We start from the raw sequence: 8,746 nt of genomic DNA on the forward strand, positions 1-8,746 counted from the left end.
GCTCTTGACTATCTCTGTTCCAAGTTGTGTTAATATTTTACTTTCCTGTATTGGTCCCTTTAGTCACCTATAAAATACATGCCAATTCCCTCACCACTAGTAGCCCCCTCTTCCCCTAAAGTTTTTATAGCTGCAACATTAACTGAGGTTACTTATTCTCAGCTTTGGCCAAATGTTTTTAAAAAGAAAAACCACCACCATGCTCTGCACAGACAGGCCACATTTGTGTTTAAATGTAGCCCATTGATTTTTTTTTTTGGGGGGGGGACATGCTTTTGAGATAGAACTTCAGAAATCACCATTTGTTACAGCAGTGCCATTTTTTAAAAAGGGGGATTGTGTGTCTGGGTTCATAATTGCTTAAACAGGATGTTCGCCGCAGATTAATTAGGCCCAACTCGTTGCCTGGCATAAATTGTCATGACTGCCTTGGCTTGGATGAAATTAGGCCATTTTACACCAGCTGCAAAATAGATCTCGAGTGGGCCCATGTGACAGTTCTTAACTGTGGAAGATGAGACAAGCTTCTTTTCAATCCAAACAGGCCAGCTTTTATTCCTGCTTCTGCTTAACAGATAAGGTTGTCATTGTTCATAATTGTCATCGGCGATTCATTTTCCAGGATCATTGTCCAAACTAAACAGAAAACATGTTTCATAATATTTGTAATATAAACTAACTATTATTTAAGGATCGTTTTCTATCTAAAGGTTTGCTAAGGACAGTCCATGACAAAGATAAAGAACTGGAGGACAAGAGGAGGCCTAAAAGCTGCCCATCAGCAATGAGCATCTGAGTATGAGACAGAATGGGGACACTTGGTCACAGTTCTTCCCACTATAGCAAGATGTGCTTCAGTTTAAATTACAGTCATTCCATCCACATTTGCAGGTTTGACTTTTGCGGATTTGATTATTGATAGGTTATTTGCTGACGCCTCCGCTGCTGCCCTATGCCATTTCTAATGGGGAATGCAAGCCTCATGAGACTGAATGACTACAGATGTGTGAGAAGGCTTGTAAGTCCATATTAAAAATGGTGTAGGGTAGCAATGAAAGCAGCCACAAGCCCCACCAGTTACTGGCTTCAAATAAGCTTTATAGAAAGGAAATAGAAGGTTGGGTTTTCTAAGCTGCTTTCTCTTTAATGCAGGGGTGCCCAAGATGTTTCTTTGTCGCTGTGTGTGTTGTGTGCCTTCAAGTTATTTCTGACTTATGGTGACCTTAAGGCCACAGGGTTGTTGTTGTTATTTTTTGGCAAGTTTCTTCAGAAGGGGGTTGCCATTGCTTTCGAGGCTGAAATACTGTGACTTGCCCATTATTACTCAGTGGGGTTTTTCATGGCTGAGCAGGGATTCAAACCCTGCTCTCCAGAGTCCAACACTTTACCTTCCTCTACAGCCAAGAGACTGGGGATTCAAACTGGTCCCCAAAAGTCCTAGTCCAACAGTCAAACCACAACATCACTCTGGCTATTGAAAGGGGAAAGCTGCATCCTTTCCATCATCCTTTGTGCTTATTTCAGCTCCAGTGTCTTCTAAATTATTACCTGCAGAACGTTATACTTAAGAATCTAGTCCTTGAATTTGTCCTCCCTCACCCCGCCCCACATTTTCTCCCTTTCTTTTGTGTCTTTTAAATTGTAAGCCTGGGGAGAGGATTTGACTTATTACTGATGTTTGTAAACCATTCTGAGAGCCTTCTTCAGCCAAAGGGCACATTAAAAATGCTTTCAGAAATCAATAATAACAAACAATAGCTCAGGTAGCAAAGAGAAAAGCAGCAATTAAAGAGTCCCCCCCTTTTTTATTTTATTTAAGGAACAGGGATTGACTAATTAAGGACCAGTTCAGGTATGCTGTGGCCATGCTAGCTGTCAAACACTAATAACATGGACCAAAATGGCCCTGAGAGGATAGGGGTAGATAAAACAGGTGGGAGAAAGCTTCACTGTAATACAGAGTGGAGCAACTTGAATCATTCCAAAGGTTGCTCAGTTGCAACTCCCATCATCCTTGACTATTGGCCATGCTGGCTAGGGGTGATGGAAATGGCAGTCCAGCTACAGACTGCCCACCCCTGCTATACAAGATCCTTTTCCAGCAAACACAAAATGAGGATCTTGCCTGTGAAGGGAAGTATAGCAGGAGTTCATGGGGCATGTAGTGTGCTGGAAACCATTTTGCAGAACTGCCCTTCTAATTCCACTTCTTGGTGATTATAGAAGTGCATTTATTTCATATCATTAAAAGATGTGCTTTTTGTACTCCTACAGAACCAACTGCGTTAACTTCACATTCTTTCTGGTTAACGAACTAGGTCTTTCACCCTGGAAGAAAGGTGTTACTGGTAGTGATGCCACTGGGAGGTGATTCACGGCAAAAAATGTGAGGACCTTCTAGTAGATATATTGAAGAGAGTGACTGCAAAACAATTAATGGCTCAAAGTCACAGAACTTTTTCACACAGGAGGCAAGTGTCATTAAAACGGGATTAAGTCATGCTAATAGCATGATTAGAGGGAAGATTATCACACCCTTGCATCATTGGGTAATAATGGACGTTTCCATTATTACCCAATGATGTGTTCACTACTGTTTACGCACAGGACACGAATGGGAGAAGCGTGTGGGGGTGTGATAATCTTCTCCCTGATCATGCTATTAGCATGATTTAATCACGTTTTAATGACGCTTGCCTCTTCCATGTGAAAAAGTCCTCTTTCCACCCCTGGGTGAAAGCTGGCTAAGGCCGGATCCATGGCGCTTGCCTTTAAGATACTATCTTAAAATGGAAAGTGGGGGGGACACAAGTCACTCAAAAAAAAAGCAGGGGGGGGGAAAGCCCCGGGGGGGGGGGGTTCTTGGGGTCCTGACCCCCCCCTTCCATTAGAAAAATGAATGGTGTGTACTGCTGTGCCGCCACACCTAAGCCCCATTATAATGGTGGCACTTAGTCTGGACACCCCCCCCTTCCTAAAATCCTAGCTACGTCCCTGGCTCAGGTAGTATGTAGCAATATCCCATCTCTGCAGGACTGCTGAGAAGAAAAACTAAGCATGAAATGGTTGAAACATTATCTGTGAAAATATAACATTCAGCTGTTACCCAACTCTGCTGTTTGGAGCTGTAAGAAACAAATCAGAAATGGTCTAAGTTATTACCGTAATTGTTTTGCAGCATCCAGATCTGTTTCTTTGCTGGCTGCCCTGTTTGCCTTTCTCTATGGCAGATCTAGCTACTGACACAACGGTCTGAAAAACTACATTACGGTTGGAAGGATGTGTCCTCCCTCTGTGAAATAACCTCAAAATTACCCTGAGTTTTTTGGGGAATTTAATGGAATTTATATTAATTCTGGTTCTGGTCGCATTGTCGTAGCTTTGTTTAGGCCTTTGGAACAATAGTCAGGCTCCAGCAGGCATCTTCACTGAAAAGGTCAAAGTCTTCAGAAGAAGGGAAAAAAACATTTCATAAAACCAAGTACCCTTCAGAGGCTAAATACCAGAGGCACCAGATCTTGTCTGATCTTGGAAGCAGAGTCAGCCCTGGTAAGTACTTGGATGGGGAGACTACCAACAAATATGAGGGGCTGTAGGCTATATTTCAGAGAATGGAATTGGCAAAACCACTTTCGAGTTTTCCTTGCCTAAGAAACCCCTATGAAATTTATGGGGTTGCCGTAAGTCAACAGGCGACCTAAAGGCACATACACACAAGCCATCCTTCCTGAGGTACCCAGAGATTGGCAACCAGAATGGCTGCCTCAGATGTACAAACTCATTTGTGTATAACAATAAGAGAAAATAGTTTTTCGTGGGTTTTTCGGGCTATGAGACTATGTTCTAGAAGTGTTTATTCCTGAGTTTATTCTAGAACATGGTGAAAAACCCACAAAAAACTATAGATGCCAGCCCTACAAATGTTCAACTTCACAACAAGAGAAATGTTTATTCTGGTAATACTGTACACATAATCAGGCTGGACTAAATTAGCTTCTGCTTGTAAACTTTCAAATGGACGGATACTGGGTTGTTATTAACTGATATCACCACTACCATTACCATAATTACAATGGTTATAAAGTACTTCTTTGCTAGCAATCTTGCCCTAAATCCTATTGTTAGTCACTAGAGCAGATCCATTGACTCAGTGGAATTTACCTATGTGTTGACTCACCATTCAACAACTGGTCAAATGGGTCTACTCTACTCAGGACAGGACACTAGCCCATGTGTGTGTACCCCCTACCTCTCCAACCATAACTTCAAAAGACGTACATACACACCCCATGTGATTTAAAAATCAGGCTCACATTCTGATCTTAAAATGAAAGATCAATTGGGAATGTTCAGACCATTTTTCTTTGAATATTGCTTGAAAGTTCACGTATAATAGCAGCACGTGTTTCCAACGTCTCGATTTGTTTTCTTTTTTATTTGCTTTCTGATTTAGCAACGCTACACACACAATTTAAGCCATTTCAGAGTGCAAGCCATTTTAAAATAAAATCACAACTTGGCACGATCGATAAAGGATTGCACAAAGAACACTTACTGTGAAGGTCATTGACATCATCATCCATGATGATTTTCTGCATGAAAACAAAAGGAGAACTGAAATGTTAGGAAAAGAAAAATTAACAAATGTTGCAATCTGGAACATGTAGAAGGGAATAATAAACACTGCTGAACACAGAGAGTTTTGCTTCTGAAAAAACCTAGATATATTTGCATGGCACAACTGCAATCCTATTCAGGCTTCCCAGGAGTAGGTCCCACTGAATGCAATGGGACTTACTTTTAAATAGACCTGCTCAGGTGTGCACTGTAAGGGGCCTAGCAGAAAATGAAATTGAAATATACTTTTTCTGCAAATTCAGGTCTATGACTCTTGAAATGGATGGAGTAGACAGTATTATATAGTCATAGCTCTCATTTGTGGTTGGATCAAGATTTTTTGTTTTACTTATTAAAATATTTCTATCCAGCCCTGTCTCTTGAGATCTCAGGGCAACATCCAATAAAATCAGTCTGACAAATGTAAATATCTGAATCCATCTGTCTTTCTGTTTATATATTTCTCTCCTTGCCTCAATCACATTATTACTAAGACCCTGAACCATACCTTCCAACATTTCACAGCTGAAAATTGGGATACGTGTGGCTGAGCCACATCAGACTGTGTTGAGATGGATGTGTCCAGGAAACAAGAGGCAAAGGGTATTAATGAGGAAAAACACATAAAACTGGTATTTTAAGCAGAGAAACCCTGGAATTTATATACTGGGTCTAGGAGAGGCAAGCCCCAGCCTGCTCCTTTCCATTCACAATTTGAACTCAGTTTGCAATAACTGAAATGAGCTGAGAACAAAGCAGGGAGGAGAGAAAAACTGGGACATTTCAAAAGCAGCTGAGAAAGTGGGATGGCAGAGGATTAATTGGGACAGTTGGAGGGTGTGCTTCAACATGTTGAAGACTATGCACAAGCAATTTTTACTGAGGCTTCTTCACAGAAAACTTTAACCCCATTATGTGGATGGGCAAGCAGCACAGGCTTACTATCTAGTAATTATATAATCTCTTGTGCCCTTCAGCCAATTTTCTTTCTTTAGATTCTGAGCAAACCTACCCTCCCACATGTAAACATAACATAGATGGGATATTGTGCCATGTGCAGCTCCCCCTCATATTCTGATTGCTTGGAAAGGCCAAGAACATTAGCCTGCCATTTTTCTTAAACCATCAACCTTTACTATGTGGAGTAAATAAATTTTAATGTGAATGCTGTGGGTGAGACCATAAACCCCAAGGTTCTCTCAGCTCTGTGCAGATGGCCTTTTGCCCACAGCCCATTTCTGTAGACAATAATTCTTCTACTAAAATGCCTAGCTATTGCTTCCTTACTTCACAGGTGATTATATTTTTAGTGACCAGCACAGTAGTTCTTATACATCTGATGCAAAGGAAATTGAGAAATGTGCATGTACTGCATAGTAATCCTGAACGTATTTTGAGTATAAAGTCTTTGACTGGAAGATCAAACTATATTTTATTAAATAATTGTAGCCTTCCTCTAGGTGCCCTTTCACACAACACAATTATGGCACAATGATGCCACTTGAACTGTCATGGGAACATCATATAAGATCCTGGGATTGGTAGTTTAGGAAGGAGAGCTGTACTCTCAGACTTAGACTCCTCAGCCAGGGGGCTCCTCTGTTGCTTCTGACCGAACTACAAGCCTCAGGATTCCACATGATGCACATAGGTGGAATCATTATCCCATAATTGTGTGGTGTGAAAGAATTTAAGGGCTGCAACAATCACTAGACTGAGGCAGCATCTACACTGCAGAATTAGTGCAGTTTGACACTGCTTTAACTACCATGTTTCAATACTATAGAATTCTGAAATTTGTAGTTTAGTGAGACATTTAGCCTTCTCTATCAGAGAGCTCAGGTGCCACAACAAACAACACATCCCAGGTTTCCATAGGATGGAGCCATGACAGTTAAAGTGTTGTCAAACTGCATTAATTCTGCAGTGTAGCAGACGCCTAAACCAAGACTTTCTCTTGGCATTCACAAATCTCAGCTGAACTACACAAACTGTAATGAAAAGTAGAATTCAAAGATACAACCATGTTAGTCTGTAGAATCAGTATGTAGACAGATCTTGTAGCAACTTTGAGAAGCAGACTGAAGTCTATGAAAGCTCATGTTGCCAACTTCTTTCTTTCATTTAGTCTCAAAGGTCCTACAAGCGATCGCTATACAATGAAAAGAGTAATATTTTGCAAAACCACATTTTCTCACTGACAAACTCTTCAGTGAAGTATTTCTCCACAAGATAAATGTTTCTCACGAGAAGACATCTGGATACCCTTTAACAAGTGAGTCACAAATACCCATTTACTGCTCATGTTACAAAAAGCATAAAACAAGTCTTAACTTCATTGTTGACAGTTTAAAATGAAATTTGTCGCTTCTTCAGAAACTGAATTTTTATAATTTCATGCCTGGTGGCACAGTTATTAAGCCACCAGTGCCATGCTGGTTCTCTAATACGGACCTTTGAAGAGTGATGTGTTAATCATTTAGTGGGGATAAACAAGCCATGAAAGTTGCTTGGGAACTACCTCAAAATAAATTGCAGAACACAATATTCTGCAATGTTCTCTGGTCATCAAAAGACTGGAATTAACATTTCAAGGATTTGTTGCATGTCAAATTTAATATACTATGACACTGGAGTAATGTCAATGCAAATTGAGAGAAAGTATCAGTAAAATTACCACCTCTGTAAGAATTTCCCACTGTATAGCTTGAGTCCTGGCTCTCAGTGTCTGTATACTCTGAAAGTTGACTGCCTGGGTTTTGAGTTCTTTGAAGGAGGCCTCTCTCTCAGCTTGCTTTCTTCATAGAGACCACTAGTGGAGATGCAAGAGAAGGCCTACTTGGTGGCTGCTCCAAGGCTACAGAATTCCCCATCAAGGGATAATAGGTTGCCTCCTCCCCGTTATCCTTTTGTTAGCATTATTATTGCTAGTAGTAGTCTTCAGGCATAGGTTTGGTAACTAACTGATTCCTGAGAAATGGGTTTTTAACATATTTGTGCTGTATTTCTTCATTAATGAGTTTGTAACATTTGTCTTGGGGCGCATTTACACTATAGATACCACTTTAACTACAATGGCACCATCATACAGACTCCCGGGACTTGTAGTTTTTGAGGCACCAGCACTCTTTGGCAGAGAAGGCTAAAGAAGGCTTGTAAAACTATAAATCCCAGGATTCCATAGGATGGAGCTGCAGTCTTTGAAGTGGTTTCAAAATGCATTATTTATGCACCCTGACTTCAATAGACTTAGGACTTGGGGTTTTAACAGGCTAAATACATCTTTGGCCAGTACATATTACACAATATTGTGTCTATCTTGCTGCTGCTGTGCATTCTATTTGTTACTGTTACTCGCTTTTTCACTGATAGGCAAAACCTGTGAATAGGCTCTCAGTCTCACTGCTATTTCATTCCTGCCTTTGTGCAATAGGTCCCTTCTACTGCAGTTCTGCTTCTCAAACAGTCACGATATGTAAGAGTGCAAGATTCTGTTCTTCTCCCCCTCCCTTTAGCAGCAATTGCAATGACCAACACTTGAAGCCAACTGCTGTGTGCACAGTCAGACAGCAGCTGGCTTCAGGAGGCAATTGGTGGCTGCGATTGCTTGTGCAGGGCTGCTATGTGAATGTGCACATAGCAAACCTGCATTTTGAGAGGGGGCAGAAAGTGGTCACAATTACAACCACCTCTTGATACGCTTCCATTCTTAAACTAGTGTGATTATAGTGGGACAGCAGGCTAGTGTTATCAACATAATCTTTTTGTTTGGTTTGATTTGTACCTGATATTATCTGTTTTCATCTCTACCTATTTTCATCTTGTTATGAACTACTTTGAGTCTCATTCCTGATATATAAGTCTCTCTCCTTCTCATATATATATATATATATATATATATATATATATGAGAATGAGAGAATATATACCAGGATTGGGACTCAAAATAGTTCATACCACGATGAAAACAGGTAGAGATAAAAACAGATAATATCAGGTATAAATGAAGCCAAACAAAAAGATATGCTTTTATCACACTAGCCTGCTGTCCTACCATATATGAGAGATTTCCCCACCTAGAATGCTGTGAGTGCCATGAGGTAAAGGTTGTGTATGTTTGTTTACCTTT

This window comes from Sceloporus undulatus, chromosome 1 (assembly GCF_019175285.1).
Source record: "Sceloporus undulatus isolate JIND9_A2432 ecotype Alabama chromosome 1, SceUnd_v1.1, whole genome shotgun sequence".
Taxonomy (NCBI): Eukaryota; Metazoa; Chordata; class Lepidosauria; order Squamata; family Phrynosomatidae; genus Sceloporus; species Sceloporus undulatus.